The 27,046-nt window shown below is 36.2% G+C and overlaps 1 non-coding gene across 1 annotated transcript; it reads left to right on the top strand.

Moving 5' to 3' along the window:
* Nucleotides 1–22,031: 22,031 nt before the first annotated feature.
* Nucleotides 22,032–22,135, top strand: LOC112713479 (small nucleolar RNA R71). Its single transcript, XR_003158452.1, has one exon. It is a non-coding gene; the product is annotated as a small nucleolar RNA R71 (small nucleolar RNA).
* The last annotated feature ends 4,911 nt before the right edge of the window (nucleotides 22,136–27,046 follow it).

Below are 27,046 nucleotides of genomic sequence, written 5' to 3'. Positions count from 1 at the left end.
GTTGAACGCCGGCCCGTGCGTCCTCCAGGGTGAAAATTTTTTTCTTCTGTTTTTGACTCTGTTTTTAATTTTTTTTGATTTTTTTCGTGACTCCTCATGATCATGTACCTAATTAAACACAAAAATAACAAAGAAACAAAATAAAATAAAATTAGATAAATAAAATTGGGTTGCCTCCCAACAAGCGCTTCTTTAATGTCAATAGCTTGACAGTGGCTCTCATGGAGCCACAGAGCAATCAAGTCAATGTTGTCTAGTCCCAACACCAAACTTAGAGTTTGGATATGGGGCTTGAACACCAAACTTAGAGTTTGGTTGTGGCTTCACAACACCAAACTTAGAGTTTGACTGTGTGGGCTCTTCTTGACCTTGAACTGAGAGAAGCTCTTCATGCTTACTCTCTTTTGTCACAGAGGGATGGCCATGTGCTTGAAACACAAGGTATTCCCCATTTAATTGAAGGACTAGCTCTCCTCTGTTGACATCTATCACAGCTTCTGCTGTGGCTAGGAAAGGTCTTCCTAGGATGATGCATTCATCATCTTTCTTCCTAGTATCTAGGACTATGAAATCAGCAGGGATGTAAAAGTTTTCAACTTTTATAAGCACGTCCTCTACTATCCCATGAGCTTGTCTTATGGATTTATCTGCCAATTGTAATGAGAACAAGGCAGGTTGTACCTCAATGATTCTTAGCTTCTCCATTACAGAGAGTGGCATAAGGTTTATCCCTGACCCAAGATCACACAGAGCTTTTTCAAAGCTCATGGTGCCAATGGTGCAAGGTATTAAGAACTTGCCAGGATCTTGTTTCTTTTGAGGTAAAGTTTCCTGAATCCAAGTTTCTAATTCATTAATGAGCAAGGGAGGTTTACTTTCCAAAGTCTCATTACCAAACAGCTTGGCATTCAGTTTCATGATAGCTCCTAGATATTGAGCAACTTGCTCACTAGTCACATCTTCATCCTCCTCAGAGGATGAATAATAGTCAGAGCTCATGAATGGCAGAAGGAGATTTAGTGGAATCTCTATGGTCTCTGTGTGAGCCTCAGATTCCTCAGGATCCTTATTAGGAAGCTCCTTCTTGCTTGGAGGACGTCCCAGGAGTTCTTTCTCACTAGGATTTTCGTCCTCCTCCTCCTTTGTGCTTTCGGCCATGTTGACTAAGTCAATGGCTTTGCACTCTCCTTTTGGATTCTCTTCTGTATTACTTGGGAGAATACTGGGAGGAGTTTCAATAACTTTCTTACTCAGCTGGCCTACTTGTGCCTCCAAATTTCTAATGGAGGATCTTGTTTCATTCATGAAACTGAAGGTGGCCTTTGACAGATCAGAGACTATATTAACTAAATTAGAATTATTTTGTTCAGAGTTCTCTGTCTGTTGCTGAGAAGATGATGGATATGGCTTACTATTATTCAGCCTATTGCGTCCACCACTGTTAAAACCTTGTTGAGGTTTTTGTTGATCCTTCCAGGAGAAATTTGGATGATTTCTCCATGATGGGTTATAGGTATTTCCATATGGTTCACCCAGATAATTAACCTCTGCCATGGCAGGGTTCTCAGGATCATAAGCTTCTTCAGAAGCTACCTCTCTAGTACTGTTGGATGCATGTTGCAATCCATTCAGATTTTGAGAGATCATGTTGACCTGTTGAGTCAACACTTTGTTCTGAGCCAGTATGGCATTCAGAGCATCAATTTCAAGAACTCCCTTCTTCTGAGGGACCCCATTATTCACGGAATTCCTCTCAGAGGTATACATGAACTGGTTGTTTGCAACCATGTCAATGAGTTCTTGAGCCTCTTCAGGCGTTTTCTTCAGGTGAATAGATCCACCTGCAGAATGGTCCAGTGACATTTTCGAAAATTCAGAGAGACCATAATAGAATATATCTAATAGGGTCCATTCTGAAAACATGTCAGATGGACATCTCTTGGTCAGCTGCTTGTATCTTTTCCAAGCTTCATAGAGGGATTCACCATCTTTTTGTTTGAAAGTTTGAACATCCACTCTCAGCTTGCTCAGCTTTTGAGGAGGAAAGAATTTATCTAAGAAGGCAGTGACCAGCTTATCCCAGGAGTCCAGGCTATCCTTAGGTTGTGAATCCAACCATATTCTAGCTCTGTCTCTTACAGCAAAAGGGAAAAGCATGAGTCTGTAGACTTCAGGATCAACTCCATTCGTCTTTACAGTATCACAGACTTGCAAGAATTCAGTTAAGAACTGATAAGGATCTTCAGATGGAAGTCCATAAAACTTGCAGTTTTGTTGCATCAAAGCAACTAGTTGAGGCTTAAGCTCAAAGTTATTGGCTCCAATGGCAGGAATGGAGATGCTTCTTCCATCAAATTTGGATGTTGGCTTTGTGAAGTCACCAAGCATTCTCCTTGCATTATTATTATTATTATTTTCGGCCATCTCCTTCTCTTGTTCGAAAATTTCTGAAAGGTTACTTCTGGATTGTTATAATTTAGCTTCTCTTAATTTTCTCTTCAGAGTCCTTTCAGGTTCTGGATCAACTTCAACAAGAGTGCCCTTTTCCTTGTTCCTGCTCATAAGAAAGAGAAGAAAACAAGAAAAGAAAAAGGAATCCTCTATGTCACAGTATAGAGATTCCCTCAGGTTAGTAGAAGAAGAAAGAGGTAGAAGAATGAAGAAGGATGAAGAAGAATTCGGATGAAGAGAGGTGAAGAGAAGTGTTAGTAGTTAAATAATTAAATAGAATAAGAGAAGAGAAAGAAATTTTCGAAAATAATTTTGAAAAAAATGGTTAGTGATTTTCGAAAATTAAAGATGAGATGAGATTAAAATTAGAATTTAAAACAATTAAAAAGAATTTTTGAAAAAGAGGGGGAGAATTTTCGAAAATTTAGAGAGGGAAAAGTAGTTAGGTGGTTTTGAAAAAGATAAGAAACAAACAAGGAGTTAGTTAGTTGATTGAAAAAGATTTGAAATCAAATTTTGAAAAAGATAAGAAGATAGGAGGTTAGATAAGATATTTTGAAATCAAATTTTGAAAAAGATAAAATTTTTGAAAAAGATAAGATAAAAGATAAAAAGATATATTTGAAAAAGATATTTGAAAAAAAAGATTTAATTTTAAAATTACTTAACTAACAAGAAACTACAAGATAAGATTCTAGAATTTAAAGATTGAACCTTTCTTAACAAGAAAGTAACAAACTTCAAATTTTTGAACCAATCACATTAATTGTTAGCTAATTTTCGAAAATTTGATAAAAAGATAAGAAAAAGATTTTGAAAATATTTTGAAAAATATTTTTGAAATTTTCGAAAATGCTAAAAAAATGAAAAAGATATGATTTTTGAAAAAGATTTTGAAAAGATAAAATTTTTAAAATTGAAATTTTGACTTGACTTGTAAGAAACAACTAATTTTTAAAAAATTTTTGACCAAGTCAACCCAAAATTTCGAAATTTTAGAGGAAAATAAGGAAAAGATATTTTTGATTTTTAAATATTGAATGAAAAACACAAAAAATGACCCAAAACATGAAAATTTTGGATCAAGACACAAGATGCATGCAAGAATGCTATGAATGTCAAGATGAACACCAAGAACACTATGAAGATCATGATGAACATCAAGAACATAATTTTGAAAAATTTTTGATGCAAAGAAAACATGCAAGACACCAAACTTAGAAATCTTTAATGCATGAAAATTATGAATGCAAAAATGCACATGAAAAACAACAAAAGACACAAAACAAGAAATCATCAAGATCAAACAAGAGGACTTGTCAAGAACAACTTGAAGATCATGAAGAACACTATGAATGCATGAATTTTCGAAAACAATGCAAGAAAAATTTTAAAAGCATGCACTTGACACCAAACTTAAAAATTAACACAAGACTCAAACAAGAAACACAAAATATTTTTGATTTTTATGATTTTCTAATTTTTTTTTTTTGTATTTTTATTGATTTTTTTCGAAAAACATTTTTGGAAAAACGAAAAATAAAAGAAAAATTTTGAAAAAGACTTTTGAAAAGAAAATTACCTAATCTGAGCAACAAGATGAACCGTCAGTTGTCCATACTCGAACAATCCCCGGCAACGGCGCCAAAAACTTGGTGGACGAAATTGTGATTCCCTTTTTTTTTGTAATTGGATTTATAAAAGATGTATACTCTGAGGGCATTGTTTATTTTCTTCACAATCTCGTTCAACTAACCAGCAAGTGTACTGGGTCGTCCAAGTAATAACCTTACGTGAGTAAGGGTCGAATCCACAGAGATTGTTGGTATGAAGCAAGCTATGGTCACCTTGTAAATCTCAGTCAGGCAAATTAAACATTATTTATGGGTTTGAGGATAGGAATAATAAAAAGAAATAAATAATAAAAGGGATAGAACACTTATGCAGATTCATTGGTGGGAATTTCAGATAAGCGGATGGAGATGCTGTAGAGCTCTTGGACGCCTGCTCTCCTACTTCTTCTACTCAATCCTTCTTACTCCTTTCCATGGCAAGCTTTGTATAGGGGTTCACCATCAGCTGTGGCTACTTTCATTCCTCACGGGGAAATAACCTGTGCGGCTGTCACTCGCACAGCTAACCAGTCTGGAGGCATCACCCATGGCTGATAGCTACATCCCATCCTCGCAGTGAAAACTATGCTAACGCACTCTGTCACAGTACGGCTAATCACCGGTTGGTTCCCGCTCCTACTGGAATAGAATCCCTCTTTTGCGTCTGTCACCAACGCCCAGCAGGTTAAAGTTTGAAGCACGTCACGGTCATTCATGATCGGAATCCTACTCGGAACACCACAGACAAGGTTGGACTTTCCGGACTCCCAGGATCCTACTCGGAACACCACAGACAAGGTTGGACTTTCCGGATCCAGATGAATGCCGCCAACTATCTAACTTATACCACGAAGATTCTGTTGGGGAATCTAAGAGATACGCATTCAAGCTCTGTTGCATGTAGAACGTAAGTGGTTGTCAATCACTCGCGTTCATAAGTGAGAATAATAATGAGGGTAATTGAACTCATTACATTCATCATGTTCTTGGGTACGAATGAATATCTTGGAATAAGAATAAGAGAGAATTGAATAAAAGAAGATAGAATTTCATTAATACTTGAGGTACAGCAGAGCTCCACACCCTTAATCTATGGTGTGCAGAAACTCCACCGTTGAAAATACATAAGCAAAAGATTCAGGCATGGCCGAATGGCCAGCCCTCTCCATGATCAAGTGACCGAATAATGAAAGACTTAAAGTGGTCAAAAGATGTCTAATACAATAGATAAATGTCCTATATATACTAGACTAGCTTCTAGGGTTTACATGAGTAAGTAATTGATGCATAAATCCACTTCCGGGGCCCACTTGGTGTGTGCTTGGGCTGAGCTTGATGAATTCACGTGTAGAGGCATTTCTTGGCGTCAAACTTCAGGTTATGACGTGTTTTGGGCGTTCAACTCCGGATCATGACGTTTTTCTGGCGTTTTACTCCAGACAGCAGCGTGTACTTGGCGTTCAACGCCAAGTTACGTCGTCATTCTTCGAATAAAGTATGGACTATTATATATTGCTGGAAAGCTCTGGATGTCTACTTTTCAAGGCTGTTGAGAGCGCGCCAATTGGAGTTCTGTAGCTCCAGAAAATCCATTTCGAGTGCAGGGAGGTCAGAATCCAACAGCATCAGCAGTCCTTTTGTTAGCCTTCTTCAGAGTTTTGCTCAAATCCCTCAATTTCAGTCAGAATTTACCTGAAATCACAGAAAAACACACAAACTCATAGTAAAGTCCAGAAATGTGAATTTAACATCAAAACTAGTGAAAACATCCCTAAAAGTAGCTTAAACTTACTAAAAACTATATGAAAACAATGCCAAAAAGCGTATAAATTATCCGCTCATCAGCCACCCACTCAATATGTTCTTGGACCGGAATTGCTTCCTCACCAACTTCCTCTTCTCCATCACTCAAATCATAACAAGGAGGTTGTAAGAAGTATACCTCCATGTTTCTCTCAAAATCAATGAGGGAAGGCTCATGAGGATCATTAAGGGGATTGATCAAGGAGGGAAAAAAATCATTAATGATGGAATCTTCCTCTTGATCAATCTCCCTCAACTCTGCCTTTCTCTCCTCCGGTTCACATACTTCCCTTTCTTCCTCTAGTTGCACTTCAAGCTCTAACCCTTCTTCTTTCCCTTGTGGCTCCATGCTCTCCTCTTCACTACAAGCCTTAGTTGATCCCTCACATTCCTCAAGAGGAATGCCTTGATCAGATGAGCATAGGAGGATTAAGCGATTTACCGCTTCGCTTATGGTAGCTATAAACTCTCCTTGTGTCCTTCGGAATCCTTCTTGCTCTTGGAGAAAAGCTTGAAGGTCTTGATGGTCTTGGGTCAAGGGTGGAAAAGCTTCACAATTAGGTAAGAAGGAAGGTTCATTGGTTGGGAAGAAGGTTGGATATGTGTGAGGTAGTTCATGTTGATGAGTATCTTGAGGTGGTGTATAAGAAGGTGTATGGTGGTGGTGCTGTGGTGATTGAAAATATGGTGATTGAGGGTTGTGTTGAGGGTAGGGGTCATAGATATATGGTGGTGGAGGTGTATAATCATAGTGAAATCTACCATATCCTTGGGTTGGGTAGGCATATTGGGGAGGGTATGGTTCATTGTAATATGGAGGAGGTTGCTTGATGAGCGGATAATTTATACGCTTTTTGGCATTGTTTTTAGGTAGCTTTTAATAGGTTTTAGGTCCTTTTTAATATATTATTATTAGTTTTTATGCAAAAATCACATTTCTGGACTTTACTATGAGTTTGTGTGTTTTTCTATGATTTCAGGTATTTTCTAGCTAAAATTGAGGGACCTGAGCAAAAATCTGATTCAGAGGCTGAAAAAAGGACTACTGATGCTGTTGGATTCTGACCTCCCTGCACTCGAAGTGGATTTTCTGGAGCTACAGAAGCCCAATTAGCGCACTCTCAATTTCGTTGGAAAGTAGACATCCTGGGCTTTCCATCAATGTATAATAGTCCATACTTTGCCCGAGATTTGATGGCCTAAAATGGCGTCCAAACGCCACCCAAAGACCCTTTTCTGGAGTAAAACGCCAGAACTGGCACCAAAGATGGAGTAAAATGCCGGAACTGGCACCCAAACTGGTGTTTAACTCCATGAATAGCACAAGCACGTGAAAGCTAGGAAGCTCAGCCCAAACACTCACCAAGTGGGTCCCGGAAGTGGATTTCTACACTCTCTGCATCTAGTTACTCATTCTCTGCAAACCTAGGTTACTAGTCTAGTATATAAAATACTTTTAGAGATTCATTTTGTAACTTATGACATTTTTACATTCCTTATTATACCTTTGACGGCATGAGTCTCTAAACTCCATGGTTGGGGGTGAGGAGCTCTGTTGTGTCTCAATGAATTAATGCAATTACTACTGTTTTCTATTCAATCGCGCTTGCTTCTATTCTAAGATATTCACTCGTACTTCAATGTGATGAATGTGATGATCTGTGACACTCATCACCATTCTCAACTTATAAACGCGTGCCTGACAACCACTTCCATTCTACCTGCAACAGCTTGAGTGTGTATCTCTTGGGCTCCTAATTCACGAGTTTGATTGTCTCTCCTGACAATAGAGCATTCAATTTCGTGAGATCAGAACCTTCGTGGTATAGGCTAGAATCAATTGGCAGAATTTCTGAGATCCAGAAAGTCTAAACCTTATCTGTGGTATTCCGAGTAGGATCTAGGAAGGGATGACTATGACGAGCTTCAAACCCACGACTGTTGGGCGCAGTGATAGTGTGCAAAAAGATCAACGGATCTTATTCCAACACAAGTGAGAACTGACAGATGATTAGCCATGCGGGAAACCGTATCAGACATGTTTTCACTGAGAGGACGGATGGTAGCCATTGACAACGGTGATCCACCAACATAAAGCTTGCCATAGAAGGAGCCAGGCGTGTTTGAAGAAGAAGGCAACAGGAAAGCAGAAACTCAGAGGGTAGAGCATCTCCGAAACCTCAACCTGTTCTCCATTACTACATAACAAGTATTATTCATTTCATGTTCTTTTACCTTTTACAAATAAAACTAAGAATTATTATTGATATCCTGACTAAGAGTTACAAGATAACTATAGCTTGCTTCAAGCCGACAATCTCCGTGGGATCGACCCTTACTCACGTAAGGTATTACTTGGACGACCCAGTGCACTTGCTGGTTAGTGGCATCGGAGTTGTGAAATGTGTAAATCACAATTCCGTGCACCATTTCTCCTCCCAAAATTGATGCTTCAAACCCATCATTCCATCCACAATTGAAGTTATCAAACCCTACAAAATGATCACAACCAAACGCCAAACCAAGAAGGTGATAACTTATAAAGAAAAATAGAAAACAAAAACTAAAGACATTAATAAACAAAAGAAGTAAAAATCCTAATTAATAGCAAAAAGTAAGCAAACAACCCAAAAAGTATCTATTCACACTATGGACATATTTACAACAACCAAAATATAGCACTCATGATGCTAGCTCCTCAGCAAAGGCGCCAATTTGATAATGAGTGTTTTATCGTTGATCTAGAGTTTCTCAAAATGGAATCCCTTCGTTGGTAGTATATTCTAAATCAACAATAAAATCTCACAATCAAAATTCAATCCAAAAGATGTCACAATTCAAAGCAAATGTAAACCGAGAGTATTTAGTCTTCCGGGTCGTTCTCCCTTGGAACTAATGCCAACGAGCGCACATAATTTTGGTTGTGAGAAAGCAAAGGGGTTTTCAATGATTGAGAGCTGGTGCACAAAATTGTAAATCACACTTTTCACAACTTGTACAACTAACCAGCAAGTGCATTGGGTCGTCCAAGTAATACCTTACGTGAGTAAGGGTCGACCCCACGGAGATTACCGGCTTGAAGCAAGCTATGGTTATCTTGTAAATCTTAGTCAGAAGATTAATAATAAAAATGATTTTGTTATGAAAAGTAAATAACATGAATTAAAAGGTACTTGTGATTCAGTAATGAGAAACAGGTTGAGATTCCGGAGATGCTCTATCATCTGAATCTCTGGTTTCCTACTATCTTCTTCTCCAAACACGCATGGATTCCTTCCAGGGCAGGCTGTATGATCCTCTCAATGAAAAATACCAGGCACAGTCTCTGTACGGCTAATCAACTATCGGATTTCTCGTCTCGGATGAAAAATACCATGTACAGCTACCGCACGGCTAATCATCTGTCGGTTTTCGCTAGTGTCGGAATAAGATCTCTCTATCCTTTTGCACATTGTCAATGCGCCCAACATTCGCAGGTTTGAAGCTCGTAACATTCATCCCTTCCCAGATCCTACTCGGAATACCACAGACAAAGTTTAGACTTTCCGGATCCCAGGAATGCTGCCAATTGGTTCTAGCCTCTACCACAAAGATTCTGATTTCACGGACTCGGTCCGTGAATCAGAGACTCAAGAGATACGCACTCAAGCTGTCGCCCAGTGACTATGTTAAGCTCATATAGAACGGGAGTGGTTGTCAGGCACGCGTTCATAAATGTGAGAATAATGATGAGTGTCACGGATCATCATCTTCTCCGGATTGAAGTACGAATGAGTATCTTAGAATATAATCAAGCGTGATTGAATAAAAAACAGTAGTAATTGCATTAATCCATTGAGACACAGCAGAGCTCCTCACCGCCACCAATGGGATTTAGATACTCATGCCGTCAGAGATACAATGTAAAATAAAATTGTCATGAGTTACAAAATAAATCTCTAAAAGTAGTTTTTATACTAAACTAGTAACTTATGTTTACAGAAATTGAGTAACTAAGTGCAGATTGTGCTGAAATCCACTTTCAGAGCCCACTTGGTGTGTGCTTGGGCTACGCATTGAAGCTTTTTCGGGCTTAGGCCATCCTTGGAGTTAAACGCCAGCCAGGGTGCCAATTTGGGCGTTAAACGCCGGTTTTAGTGCCAGTTTTAGCGTTTTACGCCAGAAAGTTTTAGGCTGGATTTGGACGCCACTTTGAGCCATCAAATCTCGAGCAAAGTATAAACTATTATATATTCCTGGAAAGCCCAAGATGTCTACTTTCCAACGCAATTGAGAGCGCGCCAATCGGGCTTTTGTAGCTCCAGAAAATCTATTTCAGTGCAGGAGGGTCAGAATCCAACAGCATCTGCAGTCCTTTCTCAACCTCTGAATCAGATTTTTGCTCAGGTCCCTCAATTTCAGCCAGAAAATACCTGAAATTACAAAAAAACACACAAACTCATAGTAAAGCCCAAAAATATGATTTTTTGAATAAAAACTAATAAAAATATAATAAAAAGTAACTAAAATGTACTAAAAACTTTGTAAAAACAATGCCATAAAGGGTATAAATTATCCGCTCATCACAACACCAAACTTAAATTGTTGCTTGTCCCCAAGCAACTAAAAACAAAATAGGATAAAAAAAGAGAATATAAAATAAATTCTGAAAACATCTATGAAGATCAGTTTTAATTAGATGAGCGGGGCTAGTAGCTTTTTGCTTCTGAACAGTTTTGGCATCTCACTTTATCCTTTGAAATTCAGAATGATTGGCATCTATATCAACTCAGAATTCAGATAGTGTTATTGATTCTCCTAGTTTAGTATGTTGATTCTTGAACACAGTTACTTTATGAGTCTTGGCTGTGACCCTAATCATTTTGTTTTCCAATATTACCACCGGATACATAAATGTCACAGACACATAACTGGGTGAACCTTTTCAGATTGTGACTCAGCTTTGCTAGAGTCCCCAGTTAGAGGTGTCCAGAGCTCTTAAGCACACTCTTTTTGCTTTGGACCACGACTTTAACCGCTCAGTCTCAAGCTTTTCACTTGTCACCTTCACGCCACAAGCACATGGTTAGGGACAGCTTGCACTACAAGAAAATGAAATATTTGTAACAAAAAATTTGTATCAAATTTAAAATTGTTACAAATTATAGTTTTTTTTATAACAATAATTAGTTATTGTTACAAAATAAGAATATTTTGTAACAATAAGAAAATTTGTTACAAAACATTTCAATATTTTGTAACAACTTAATTTCTTTTGTTACAAATTATGTTAGCTTTCGTATCGAATTGTTGTTTTGTTACAAAATATTATAATGTTTTGTAACAAAAGATTATATTGTTGCAAAAATTCAAAATATTTTGTAACAAAATATCTATTTGTTTCAAAAGCTCTAAATATTTTGTAACAAAAAATTAATTTGTCACAAAATACAATATTTTTGTAACAAGTTATTTATTTGTCACAAAATTCAAAGATTTTTTATAACTAATAAAAAATTTTGTTTCAACATATTAAATGTAAGACTTTGAATTTTTAAAAATTAACATAATAAGTTATTTATGATTTATTATATTTATTTAAGATTTTATATTTAAAAATTTATTTTACTAAATATATTTAAGTCTAATTAATGATAGTTTGAGTTTAAAATTATTTTAAAAATTAAATAATAAATTATTTATAATTTATTATACTTATTCAAAATAAATTTTTAGAGATTTATATGTTAAACAGAGTATTTTCTTATTTATAATTTAAAATTTTAGTAATTAAAAAATATAAAAATTTTATATCATTTAATTTAAATATTTAAGATTTTTGAATTTAATATTTTAAATTTTATGAATAAAAAAATTAACTTGAATATCTCCAATTTTATCTTAATTAATATTTGTTTAAAAATAATTATAAAATAATAATTAAATAATATTTTAAAAATAATTAATTTAATTAAATATTTAAAATTTATTATTAAATAATATCTTTATATAATTATTATTAAATTAGAAATAAGTTTTAGTTATTATACTAATCCTTATTTTTTTAAAAAATATTTAAGTTACCGAATCTCTAACCCTAACTTTTTCTAACACTCACAGCACACCACACACACAACCAATACAAACGTATACACAGACACATGCATAGAGAGAGAGATCCGAGGAAGTGAGGGAGTCGCGGGGAAGAAGAAGGAAAGGAAAGGGGGAGGCCGCGCCGCCACTGGCGATCGTCGCGCAACCTCCATCACGCTTTACCGTCGGTCACTGCTGCTGAATCGCCATCAGAAACGGAACCATGGAGAAAGGGCTGTCAAGACGTGAAGAGAGAGAGTCTGCGAGAAGAGGGAGGCCGCCCGCGTCCTGTCGCCGCCGCTGGAGGGAGGCCGTTCGCGTCCAGCTCTCCGCGGCTATTGCATCGCCATCATCACACACCGCCGTCGAGCCCGAAGCTGCCGCCATCGCACGAAGCAGATAGAGTGAAAGACGCGATGGAGGGGTAAGGGAGGAGTTGCCACTGTTGTTGCCAGGGCTAGCCGCCGGAGCCATTGTCGTCGCCGCTGGAGCTAGCCGCTAAGGAGCGTTCTGTCATCATGAAACTTGAAAGGGGATGTCCCTGCCATTGTTGCCGGTAGCACTATTCCCGTTTTGGTTCCAATTCCTTCGTTTATGAGACCTGTAACATTTTCTTCCTTGCTTTGTTACCATTTTGTTCCTCTATCATATTTTCGTCCTAATTATGTTAGCATATTTTATTCTAGTGTTGCTAATTTATCTCCTAAACAATTATGATTGGTGCTGAGATCATTGTTGCTGCTGCTCCAAGAGAAAAGTTGTTGCTACTAGGAATTAAAAACAAACAAATGGTTTGTTGCATTTAATTATCGAGTTTTGGCTAATTGAGGTAGGGAATTTTATTTTAAAATGAACTGTTTTAATTTATAAATGCCATGGAAGTCTAGGATTTAATTTATTAGAACTTCTGATTAGGAATATTATTTTTGATTATCAGAACTTGTGAATATTAGGGCTGTTGATTATTGTTCTGTGTAGTTTTTTTTTCAGATTTGTTACTTATTTTTTTTACTTGTTCTAATTAGTAATTTAGTATTATTGGAACTTCAAATTATTACTTGTAATTTAGTAATTTAGCATTAATGGATATGAAACTTCAATGGAAACTGGTGTTTGCTTCTTTTGATGAATTACAATAGCTTAACTTTTCTAGATTTATCTTTTGGTGGGAGTACATTTAATCGAAATCTGCATCTACATATAATAAACTATTATCTTATTTGGAAGTCTGGGGATTAGATAGTGAGGGCTTTTTTAATGTGATCCTCCAAACCCCCTATCTAACTATCCATTTGTATGAACATTTTAAAGTACCATAAGTCTTGGAGGATTATATATTTATAATTATCCATTCCAAAGAAAGGAAAATCATCACTTAAAACACCCCCACAACCAAAGAAAGGAAAATTTTAAAGATTAATGTTTTACTAACTCAATTACTACTGTTCTGTTTGCTTATTCTTTATTTGGAATTTTTTGTGAACTACAAGGTGGGAAAAGCACACTAGAAAACTGTCAAGTTTTATAGGTAAGGTGTCTCGGTTCCTCTCAGTTTCTCAATTTCTCTATTGAGAGCTCTTATAATACCTTTCTTTTATTTGATAATGTGCTTTACTAAAATCCCCTTTTGAAAATCCATTAGATAATAACATCATTCAATAAACGCAAACATATTTCAACTGAGAGCTATGTCTTGTAACGCTATAATGAAGTCCAGTAAACTGGTTATAAGCATTTAATTTTTCAGTAGTATGTAGATAATTATACTGATGTTATTGGGGTCATTCTTTAGCTTCTTGTCTTACCTAATACTTATGTTGATGTTGATGTGAACACGTCTATTGATCAGAGCTCTGAAAATTTGAACATCAAGATGCCAAAAGTTCTTTATTTTTTATTTACATATTAATCTTCAGCATCTCAACTTGTTAATAGGTCTAAAACAAAAGATTAAGTAGTTTGGGGATTTCACGTTAGAACTTAGAATATAATTGGTATGAGCCAATTCTTTTAAAAGCTTAAACTATTTTTTTAGAAAGGAAATGTGTTGCATGCCATTTAGAAAAAAATAATAATATAATAAAAATCTGCAAGTGTCCTTGTGATGAGTACATCACTTCTTTTTATTACTATTATTTTAAATTAATATCATATTTTTGGCACATTAATTATTGACTACTTTGTATATAGAAACTATCAACTTATAAGTAAAAGAAGATTGAGGTTTAGTTAAACCTATTATAAAGTGTTAAAACTCTGAACTAATAAAGGAGCATATAGTAGCACCATCCACTGACACTAGCGTCTTTTGATTACTTTTGTTGAAGATTCTTTGTATCTCTCATGAATTGGTAACATTGGGAGAAAAGTGTTAGTTCTGTTATATATTGAAGTTTTATATGAGAGAAAAATTAAAAAGAAAAGGAAGAAGGATTAGTTGATGCAATGAATAATGATCATGTGGTGTGAACAGGAATCAAAGTGTTTTAATTATAATTGATATGAACCAATTCTATTTTTATGAAATTGGGTGCTTCTTCCAAGCTTGATTCAGAAATTCCTTTTGAATATGCAGAATGTTCCTTACTTGGGATGTAGTGCCTTGTATACTTGTAAGTTCATTGACTGTCGGTCATTATATTATATTGAGCTACTTTTTTATTGCATTTCAAATCATGATTGTGTTGAATTCTGTGGTGGTTGCAGCCTAGTAATTATTGGATGGATTTTAGTTTCATGTACCTTCATACTTTGTGCTGGATTTTTGTTTCTTCATGCATGCAGTTCGGTTTCAATACTTGACACTATATCTAAACTCATATTTGCAATACTATGTATTCATTCCCTTTCTGAATACTAAGTTCTTAATTACTTCTTAGAGTGAGTCTGCATTATTTAAGATTTTCCTGTTCTTGTATGGTACTTCAATTTATTTAAGATTTTCTTAGATAATTTATATTATTATTTTTTTTATTTAAGATTTTCATCATGTGTGTGGCACTTATTAGAACTTCTCCATGAGAAATGAGAAAGGAGGTATATGAACATGATGGAGTTTGTAATTTGTAGTTTACATTTTGGAGATTTATAATTTTTTGTTTTTCTTGTCCTATGTATCTATCTAGTTCATTAGGGTTCTTCAATGTGTCTTGTTTGTTTGTACTTTAAAGTTTATATGTTGAAGATTTATAAAACAATCTTAGTTAATGAAAGATATTTGAACTATCTATGTTATTATATATTATATAAATGTTGACTTGTTGAGTAAATTAGTTAATATATTTTTTAATTAAAAAAATAATATAATCTGATAAATTATATGTGTAATTTGTATTTAAAAAAATTATTACAAAATAAATAGTATTTTGTAACTAAAGAAAAAATGTTACAAAATTAAGTTACATTTTGTAACAAAATTTTATGATGGGAAAAAATAGATTGTCACCAAAAATACCTTGAAGATCAAAATTTGTTACCACTTTTGTAATGACTTCTGGTTTTTTGTATCACAAAAATTTGTTACAAAATATCATTTTGAATTGTAACAATTCCATTTTTTGTTACAAAAAATTTTTGTAACGGGACATACTGCAACGGCCCCTTTTTTTGTTTCAAAATTTCGATTTTTTGTAACAAATTTTTTTGTTACAAATATTACTTTTTCTTGTAGTGTTGATTTAGTCGCTTAGGCCAGGATTTTATTCCTGTGGGCCCTCCTATCCATTAATGCTCAAAGTCTTGGATCCTTTTTTTACCCTTGCCTTTTGGTTTAAAGGGTTATTGGCTTTTTGCTCTTGCCTTTTGGTTTAAAGCACTATTGGCTTTTTCTGCTTGCTTTTTTTCACTATTGGAGATGCGTTGTTCCTTCTGAATCTCTGCTTTCCTATTGCCTTCATCTAATCCTTCATACTCCTTTCCATGGAAAGCTGTATGTTAGGTGTTACCATTGTCAATGGCTATTTCCCGTCCTCTCAGTAAAAATGGTCTTCTACGGTTTCTATACGGCTAATCAACTGTCGGATTTCTCATCTCGGATGAAAAATACCATACACAGATATCATATGGCTAATCAGCTGTTGGTTCTCTATCGTGTAAAAATAGGATTTACTGTCTTTTTGCGTCTGTCACTACGCCCTACAGTCGCGAGTTTGAAGCTCGTCACAGTCATCCCATCCCAGATCCTACTCGGAATACCACAGAAAAGGTTTAGACTTTCCGGATCTCAGGAATATTGCCAATGGATTCTAGCCTATACCACGAAGATTCTAATCTCGGATTCAGATGCCCCATTGTCAGAGGGGAGTCGATGTGAATCGTTGATTAGAAACCCAAGAGATATACATTCAAGCTTGTTTTCATGTAGAACGGAAGTGGTTGTCAATCACGTGTTCATGAGTGAGAATGGTGATGAGTGTCACATGATCATCACATTCATCATGTTCTTGTGTGTGAATGAATATCTTAGAATAAGAATAAGCATGAATTGAATAGAAGAACACTAGTACTTTGCATTAATACTCAAGGAACAGCAGAGCTCCACACCTTAATCTATGGTGTGTAGAAACTCCACCGTTGAAAATACATAAGTGATAATGGTCCAGGCATGGCTGAATGGCCAGCCTCCAATGTCTTAGGACTAAAAATGATCCCAAAGATATTCCAAAAGATCGTCCAAAGATGTGAGTACAATAGTAAAAAGTCCTATTTATACTAAACTAGTTACTTAGGGATACATAAATAAGTAAATGATGCAGAAATCCACTTCCGGGCCCACTTGGTGTGTGCTTGGGCTGAGCATTGAAGCTTTCACATATAGAGACTTCTCTTGGAGTTAAACACCAGTTTGTAACTTGTTTCTAGCGTTTGACTCTAGCTTGCAGCTTGTTTCTGGGGTTTAACGCGAGAATAGGGCAGAAGGCTGGCATTGACTGCCAGTTTGCGTCATCTAAACTCGAGAAAAGTATGGACTATTATATATTTCTGGAAAGCCCTAGATGTCTACTTTCCAAAGCAATTGAGATCGTGCCATTTGGGTTTCTGTAGCTCCAAAAATTCTATTTCGAGTGCAGGAAGGTTAGAATCCAACAGCATCAGCTGTCCTTTTTTAGCATCTGAATCAGATTTTTGCTCAGGTCTCTCAATTTCAGCCAGAAAATACCTAAAATCACAGAAAAATACACAATCTCATAGTAAAGTCCAAAAAATTAATTTTTCTTAAAAACTAATAAAAATATACTAAAAAGTAGCTAGATCCTACTAAAAACTATCTAAAAATAATGCCAAAAAGCGTATAAATTATCTGCTCATCACAACACCAAACTTAAATTGTTGCTTGTCCCTAAGAAACTAAAAATCAAATAGAATAAAAAGAAGAGAATATACAATGAATCTCACAATATCAATGAAACTTAGTCCCAATTAGATGAGCGGGGCTAGTAGCTTTTTGCTTCTGAACCGTTTTGGCATCTCACTTTATCCTTTGAAATTCAGAATGATTGGCATCTATAGGAACTCAGAATTTTAGATAATGTTATTGATTCTCCTAGTTTAGTATGTTGATTCTTGAACACAGCTACTTTATGAGTCTTGGCCGTGGCCCTAAGCACTTTGTTTTCCAGTATTACCACCGGATACATAAATGCCACAGACACATAACTGGGTGAATCTTTTCAGATTGTGACTCAGCTTTGCTAAAGTCCCCAATTAGAGGTGTCCAGAGTTCTTAAGCACACTCTTTTCCTTTGGATCACGACTTTAACCACTCAGTCTCAAGCTTTTCACTTGGACCATCCTGGCACAAACACATGGTTAGGGACAGCTTGATTTAGCCGCTTAGGCCTGGATTTTATTTCCTTGGGCCCTCCTATCCATTAATGCTCAAAGCCTTGGATCCTTTTTACCCTTGCCTTTTGGTTTAAAGGGCTATTGGCTTTTTCTACTTGCTTTTCTTTTTCTTTCTTTTTCTCTTTTTTTGCCATTTTTTTCACTGCTTTTTCTTACTTCAAGAATCAATTTCATGATTTTTCTGATTATTAATAACATTTCTCTTTGTTCATCATTCTTTCAAGAGCCAACAATTTTAACATTCATAAACTTCACTATAAAAAATATGCACTGTTCAAGCATTCATTCAAAAAAAATAAAAAGTATTTCCACCACATCAAAATAATTAAACTAATTTCAAGATAAAATTTGAAATCCAAGTACTTCTTGTTCTTTTGTAATTAGGCACATTTTTCATTTAAGAAAGGTGAAGGATTCATGGAGTTATTCATAGCTTTAAGATATAGGCACTAGACACTAATGATCATGTAATGGAGACACAAACATAGACAACACATAAAGTATAAAATTCGAAAAACAAAAAAATAAGAACAAGGAAATCAAGAAACGGGTCTACCTTAGTGATGGCGGCTAGTTCTTCCTCTTGAAGATCCAATGGAACGCCTAAGCTCCTCTATGTCTCTTCCTTGCCTTTGTTGCAACTCCCTCATAGCTCTTTGATCTTCTCTAATCTCATGGAGAATGATGGAGTGCTCTTGGTACTCCACCCTTAGTTGGTCCATGTTGTAACTCAAGCCTTCCAAAGAGGTGTTGAGTTGCTCCCAATAGTTATGTGGAGGAAAATGCATCCCTTAAGGCATCTCAGGGATTTCATGAGGAATTTCCTCATGCTCTTGTTGAGGTCCATGAGTGGGCTCTCCTGTTTGCTCCATCCTTTTCTTAGTGATGGGCTTGTCCTCTTCAATGAGGATGTCTCCTTCTATGTCAATCCCAGCCAAATTGCATAGGTGATAAATGAGATGAGGAAAGGCTAACCTTACCAAAATAGAGGACTTGTCAGCCACCTTGTAGAGTTCTAGAGGTATGATCTCATGAACTTCCACTTCCTCCCCAATCATGATACTATGGATTATGATGGCCTGATCCACAGTCACTTTAGATCGGTTGCTAGTAGAAATGATGGAGCGTTGGATGAACTCCAACCATCCTCTAGCCACAGGCTTAAGGTCCGGTCTTCTCAATTGAACCAGATTGCCTCTTGAGTCTCTTTTCCATTGAGCTCCTTCTACACATATGTCCATGAGGACTTGGTCCAACCTTTGATCAAAGTTGACCCTTCTAGTGTAGGGGCGTGCATTTTCTTGCATCATTGGCAAGTGAAACACCAACCTTACATTTTCCAGACTGAAATCTAAGTATTCCCCCAAACCATTGTAAGTCAATTCTTTGGATTTGGGCTCATACTTTGAGCATGGTTCCTAGTGATCCATGCATTGGCATAGAACTCTTAAACCATTAAGATTTTGACTTGTTGAATGGGATTGGTTAGAACTTCCTAACCTCTTCTTTGGATTTCATGTCAGATCTCCGGATACTCATTCTTCTTGAGCATGAAAGGGACCTCAGGGATCACCTTATTCTTGGCCACAACTTCATAGAAGTGGTCTTGATGGACCTTTGAGATAAATCTCTCAATCTCCCATGACTCGGAGGTGGAAGCTTTTGCCTTTCCTTTCCCCTTTCTAGAGGTTTCTCCGACCTTAGGTGCCATAAATGGTTATGAAAAATTAAAAAGTAATTCTTTTACCACACCAAACTTAAAAGGTTTGCTCGTCCTCGAGCAAAAGAAGAAAGAAAGAAGGGAAAGAAGAAGAAAAAGGAGGAGAAGGGTAGAGATGTAGGTTCAGCCAAGGGGGTAGGAGAGGGTTTGTGATGTCTGAAAATGAAGGAGTAAAGAGGGGTATTTATAGGGAAAGAGAGGGAGAGTGGCCGAATGGAATTGGGTGGGTTTGGGAGGGAAAAGTGTTTGAATTTGAAAGTGAGGTAGGTGGGGTTTTTGGGGAAGAGGGATGGAGGTGATTGGTCAAGAGAATATAGGGAAGAGAATAGGATTTGATAGGTGAGTGGTGTTTTGGGTAGAGTGTTATAGAGATGTGTGAGGGGGAGAGAGAGGTGGGGTAGGTGGGGATCCTGTAGGGTCCACAGATTCTGAGGGGTTAAGGATTTCTTATCCATGCTCCTTTTAGGCATGCAAAACGCCCCTATTGTGCAATCTTGGCGTTTAACGCCAGACTGCTGCTTGTTTCTGGTGTTAAACGCCAGCTTTTATTCCTTTCCTGGCATTAAACGCCAGGCTGTAACCTGTTTCTGGCGTTTAATGCCAGTTTGTTGCTTCTTTTTGGCATTTAACGCCAGTCTGGTGCTTCTTTCAGGTGTTTAATGCCCAGAATGGTGCCAGACTGGGCGTTAAACGCCCATTCTGCTAAGTCTCTCCTCCAGGGTGTGCTGTTTTTAATGCTGTTTTTTATTTTTCTTTAATTTTTTTGCAGTTGTTTTGTGACTCCACATGATCATCAACCTAAAAAAACATGAAATAACATAGATAAATAAAAATTGGGTTGCCTCCTAATAAGTGCTTCTTTAATGTCAATAGCTTGACAGTGGGCTCTCATGGAGCCTCACAGATGTTCAAAGCATTGTGGGACCTCCCAACACCAAACTTAGAGTTTGAATGTGGGGGCTTTGTTTGACTCTGCATTGAGAAAAGATTTTCTTACTTCCTCTCCATGGTTACAAAGGGAGATCCTTAAGTTTTAAACACAAGGTAGTCCTCATTCAATTGAAGGATCAACTCTCTTCTGTCCACATCAATCACAGCTTTTGCTGTGGCTAGGAAGGGTCTTCCAAGGATGATGGATTCATCCTCATCCTTCTCACTGTCTAGGATTATGAAATCAGCAGGGATGTAAAGGCCTTTGACCTTTACTAGCACGTCCTCTACCTGTCCATAAGCCTTCTTTCATGGATTTATCTGCCATCTCTAATGAGAATTTGGCAGCCTGTACCTCAAAGATTTCCAGTTTCTCCATTACAGAGAGTGGCATTAAGTTTATACCTGACCCCAGGTCACACATAGCCTTCTCAAAGGTCATGGTGCCTATGGTACAGGGAATTAAGAATTTACCGAGATCCTGTTTCTTTTGAAGTAATGTCTGCCTAACCAAGTCATTCAATTCATTGGTGAGCAAGGGGTTTCATCCACCCAAGTCTTATTACCAAATAACTTGGCATTCAGCTTCATGATTGCTCCAAGGTACTTAGCAACTTGTTCTTCAGTAATATTTTCATCCTCTTCAGAGGAGGAATAGTCATCAGAGCTCATGAATGGCATAAGTAGGTTCAATGGAATCTCTATGGTCTCTAAATGAGCCTCAGATTCCTTAGGATCCTCAAATGGGAACTCCTTTTTGTCTAGAGGACGTCCCATGAGGTCTTCCTCACTGGGATTCACATCCTCTTCCTCCTCTCTAGGTTTGGCCACACCAAGTAAGGATATGGCCTTGCACTCTCTTTTTGGATTCTCTTCTGTATTACTTGGGAGAGTACTAGGAGGAGTTTCAGTGACTCTTTTACTCAGCTGGCCCACTTGTGCCTCCAAATTTCTAATGGAGGACCTTGTTTCATTCATGAAACTTAGAGTGGCCTTAGATAGATCAAAGACTATGTTTGCTAAGCTAGAGGGGCTCTGCTCAGAATTCTCTATCTGTTGCTGAGAGGATGATGGAAAAGGCTTGCTATTGCTAAACCTGTTTCTTCCACCATTATTAAAGCCTTGTTGAGGCTTTTGTTGATCCTTCCATGAGAAATTTGGATGATTTCTCCATGAGGGATTATAGGTGTTTCCATAGGCTTTACTCATGTAATTCACCTCTGCCATTGCAGGGTTCTCAAGATCATAAGCTTTTTCTTCAGAAGATGCTTCTTTAGTACTGTTGGATGCATTTTGCAATCTATTCATACTCTGAGAAATCATATTGACTTGCTGAGTCAACATTTTGTTCTGAGCCAATAGGGCATTCAGAGAATCAATTTCAAGAACTTCCTTCCTTTGAGGCGTCCCATTACTCACAGGATTCCTTTCAGAGGTGTCCATGAACTGGTTATTTGCAACCATTTAAATGAGTTCCTGAGCTTCTACAAGCACTTTTTTTTAGGTGAATAGATCCACCTGCAGAATGGTCCAATGACATCTTAGATAATTCGGACAGACCATCATAGAATATATCTAAGATGGTCCATTCTGAGAGCATGTTAGAAGGACACTTTTTGGTCAGTTGCTTGTATCTTTCCCAAGCTTCATAGAGGGATTCACCTTCTTTCTGCCTGAAAGTTTGAACATCCACTCTAAGCTTGCTCAGCTTTTGAGAAAGAAAGAATTTGGCTAAGAAAGCCATGACCAGCTTATCCCAAGAGTTCAGGCTATCTCTAGGCTAAGAGTCCAACCATGTTCTAGCTCTGTCTCTTACATCAAAAGGGAAAAGTATAAGCTTGTAGACCTCGGGATCAACTCCATTGGTCTTAACAGTATCACAGATCTGTAAGAATTCAGTTAAGAACTGAAAAGGATCTTCTGATGGAAGTTCATGAAACTTGCAATTATATTGCATAAGAGAAACTAATTGAGGCTTTAGCTCAAAGTTGTTTGCGCCAATGGCAGGGATTGAGATGCTTCTTCCATGGAAGTTGGAATTTGGTGCAGTGAAGTCATTGTCGTTGGGTTCTCTATAAGGTTTTCTCTGGATTGTTGTGCTTTAGCTTCTCTTAGCTTCTTTTTCAGAGTCCTTTCAGGTTCAGGATCTGCTTCAACAAAAATGTCCTTGTCCTTGCTCCTGCTCATATGAAAAAGAAGAGAACAGAAAAGAAGAAGAATCCTCTATGACACAGTATAGAGATTCCTTTATGTGAGTAGAAGAAGAAAATAATAGAAGAAGGAGAAGAGAAAAATTCGAACACAGAGAGGAATAGAGGGTTCAAATTTTAAGATGAAGAGAAGTGTTAGTAAATGAATAAATAAATAGAAAGAGATGAGAGAGAGGAGAAAATTCGAATTTTAATTAAGAAAGAAGAAAAATATTTTTGTTTTTATTTTAATTATTAGTTAAAATTCAAAAATTAAGAAAAGGAATAAAATAAAAATTAAAATTTGAAACAATTAGTTAATTAGAAAGATTTTTGAAAAAGAGGAAGGTGATTTTCGAAAATTAGAGAGAGAAAAGTAGTTAGGTGGTTTTAAAAAGATAAGAAATAGTAAAACAAACAAAAAGTCAATTAGTTAATTGAGAAAGATTTGAAAATCAATTTTGAAAAGATAAGAAGTTAGAAAAGATTTTTGAAATCAAATTTTTGAAAATGTTATGATTGAAAAAGATTTGATTGAAAAAGATATGATTTGAAAAAAGATATGTTTGAAAAGATATGATTGAAGTTTATTTTGAAAAAGATTTGAAAAGGAAATTAAAAAGATTTGATTTTTAAAATTTAAGTTGATGACTTGACTAACAAGAAACTAAAAGATATGATTTTAGAATTTTAAAGATTGAGCCTTTCTTAATAGGCAAGTCACAAACTTGAAATTTTTGAATCAAAACATTAATGTTAGTAAAGATTTTCGAAAATTTGAAGTAAAAATAGGAAAAAGATTTTGAAAAGTTTCGAAAAAGATTTTTGAGAATTTTCAAAAAGCAAAGGAAAAAAAATGAAAAAGATTTTATTTTGAAAAAGAGTTTGAAAAGATAAATTTTTGAAATTGAAATCTTGACTTGACTAACAAGAAAAAACTTATTTTAAAATTTTTGACTAAGTCAACCCAAAGATTTCAAAAATTATGAGTAAAATAAGGAAAATATATATTTTTTTTTGAATTTTTAACGAGGAAAGAGAAAAATCACAAAATGACTCAACACATAAAAGTTTTGGATTAAAACAAATGATGCATGCAAGAACACTATGAATGTCAAGATGAACACCAAGAACACTTTGAAAATCATGATGAACATCAAGAACTTATTTTTGAAAAATTTTCAAGAAAATAAAAACATGCAAGACACCAAACTTAGAAATTTTTCATGTTTAGACACTATGAATTCAAAAATGCATATGAAAAACAACAAAAGACACAAAATAAGAAAATGTGAAGATAAAAAAAGGAGACTCATTAAGAACAACTTGAAGATCATGAAGAATGCAATGCATGAATTTTCGAAAAAATTTTTAGAAAATTAAAAAGATGCAATTGACACCAAACTTAAAAATTGATACTAGACTCAAACAAGAAACATAAAATATTTTTTTTTTGGTTTTTATGATTTTATTTAATTTTTTTTGGATTTTTCAAAAATAAATTTTGGAAAAACGAAAAACAAGAAAAATTTTTGAAATATTTTTGAAAAGCTTTTGAAAATAAAATAAGGATTGAAAAAAGAAGAAAATTACCTAATCTGAGCAACAAGATGAACCGTTAGTTGTCCAAACTCGAACAATCCCCGGCAACGGTGCCAAAAACTTGGTGCACGAAATTGTGATCTCAATGGCGCCAATAATTTGGTATGCACAATTGTAATCTCAACTCTTTTTCACAACTTCGCACAACTAACCAGCAAGTGCACTAGGTCGTCCAAGTAATAAACCATACGTGAGTAAGGGTCGATCCCACGAAGATTGTCGGCTTGAAGCAAGCTATAGTCATCTTGTGAATCTCAGTCAGGCAGATTCAAATGGTTATGGAATTTTAATAATTTAAAAGATAAATAAGCATAAAGTAAAAATAAAGATACTTATGTAATTCATTGGTGGAAATTTCAGATAAGCGTATGGAGATGCATTATTCCTTCTGAATCTCTGCTTTCCTATTGCCTTCATCCAATCCTTCATACTCCTTTCCATGGTAAGCTGTATGTTGGGTGTCACCATTGTCAATGGCTACTTCCCGTCCTCTCAGTGAAAATGGTCATCTACAGTTTCTGTACGGCTAATCAACTGTCAGATTTCTCGTCTCGGATGAAAAATACAATGCACAGATATCGTATGGCTAATCAGCTATTGGTTCTCGATCGTGTAGGAATAGGATTTACTGTCCTTTTGCGTCTGTCACTACACCCTACAATCGTGAGTTTGAAGCTTGTCACAGTCATACCATCCTAGATACTACTCGGAATACCACAGACAAGGTTTAGACTTTCCGGATCTAAGGAATGCTGCCAATAGATTCTAGCCTATACCACGAAGATTCAAATCTCGAATTTAGATGCCTCATTGTCAGAGGGAAGTCGATGTGAATCATTGATTAGAAACCCAAGAGATATACATTCAAGCTTGTTTTCATGTAGAATGGAAGTGGTTGTCAATCACGCGTTCATGAGTGAGAATAGTGATGAGTGTCACATGATCATCACATTCATCATGTTCTTGTGTGTAAATGAATATCTTAGAATAAGAATAAGCATGAATTGAATAGAAGAACAATAATACTTTGCATTAATACTCGAGGAACAGCAAAGCTCTACACCTTAATCTATAGTGTGTAGAAACTCCACCGTTGAAAATACATAAGTGATAATGGTCCAGGAATGGCCGAATGGCCAGCCTCCAATGTCTAAGAAGAAAAAATGATCCCAAAGATATTCTAAAAGATTGTCCAAATATGTGAGTACAATAGTAAAAAGTCCTATTTATACTAAACTAGTTACTTAGGGTTACAGAAATAAGTAAATGATGCAGAAATCCACTTCCGAGCCCACTTGGTGTATGCTTGGGTTGAGCATTGAAACTTTCACGTGTAGAGACTTCTCTTGGAGTTAAATGCCAGTTTGTAACTTGTTTCTGGCGTTTGACTCTAGCTTGCAGCTTATTTCTGGCGTTTAACGCCAGAATAGGGCAGAAAGCTGGTGTTGAACGCCAATTTGCGTCGTCTAAACTCGGGCAAAGTATATACTATTAAATATTACTGGAAAGCCCTGGATGTCTACTTTCCAACGTTGTTGAGAGCGCGCCATTTGGGTTTCTGTAGCTCCAAAAATTCCATTTCGAGTGCAGGGAGGTCAGAATCCAACAACATCAGCTGTCCTTTTTCAGCCTCTGAATCAGATTTTTGCTCAGGTTCCTCAGTTTCAGCCAGAAAATACCTGAAATCACAGAAAAATACACAATCTCATAGTAAAGTCCAGAAATATGAATTTTTCTTAAAAATGAATAAAAATATACTAAAAAGTAGCTAGATCCTACTAAAAACTATCTAAAAACAATGCCAAAAAGCATATAAATTATCCGCTCATCATCCACCTTAGTGATGGTGGCTCTTTCTTCCTCTTGATGAACCAATGGAGTTCCTAAGCTCCTCTATGTCTCTTCTTTGCCTTTCTTGCTCCTCTTCCTAGAGGTTTCTCTGGCCTTATGTGCCATTAGTGGTTATGGAAAGCAAGAAGCTGAGCTTTTCCACACCAAACTTAAAAGGTTTGCTCGTCCTCGAGCAAAATAAGATAGAAGGGAGTAGAAGAAGAATGATGCAATTAATTTTGAAAACTTATTATTGTATGCAAGAAAAATTAAAAAGAGTTGAAAAGAATTTGAAAAGATATGTAAGTTTTGAAAGAAATTGAAGAGAATTGAAAAAGAATTAAAAAGAATTAGAAAGATTATTAATTTTTTTAAAATATAAATTGAAAGATGAATGTTTAAAATATGTTTGATGCAAAAAATTATGAACTAAAACATGAAAAATTGAAAAAAAAATCGAATTGGAAGCAAAATTACCTCCCTTGTGTCATCCTGGCGTTGAACGCTCAGAATGCTACCATTTCTGGCATTTAACGCCCACTTGGCTACCTCTTTGGGCGCTTAACGCCCTGCCAGATACCCTGGCTGGCGTTAAACGCCAGGAATCCTTCCTTACTGGGCATTTTTCTAAACGCCAAGAATGCTGCCATTTCTGGTGTTAAACGCCCAGAATGCTGCCCATTCTGGCGTTTAACGCCCAGAATGCTGCCAGCATGGGCGTTAAATGCCCATTCTACTATCCTTACTGGCTTTTAAACCCCAGTAAGCCTGTCCTCCAGGGTGTGCTATTTTTTATGCTATTTTTGATTCCGCTTTAATTCTACAGCTATTTTTGTGACTCTACATGATCATCAACCTTCAAAAAATTATATTAAACTCGTATAATTATTATTTAAATAACAAAACCTTTGCTAATGGCTGGGTTGCCTCCCAGCAAGCACTTCTTTACTGTCATTAGTTGGACTTTTACTGAGCTTTTTAATTTAGTCTCA

This window comes from Arachis hypogaea, chromosome 9, assembly GCF_003086295.3.
Source record: "Arachis hypogaea cultivar Tifrunner chromosome 9, arahy.Tifrunner.gnm2.J5K5, whole genome shotgun sequence".
NCBI lineage: Eukaryota > Viridiplantae > Streptophyta > Magnoliopsida > Fabales > Fabaceae > Arachis > Arachis hypogaea.
The sequence above is the reverse complement of the archived record's forward strand: the minus strand, read 5'-3'. Positions and strand labels throughout refer to the sequence as shown.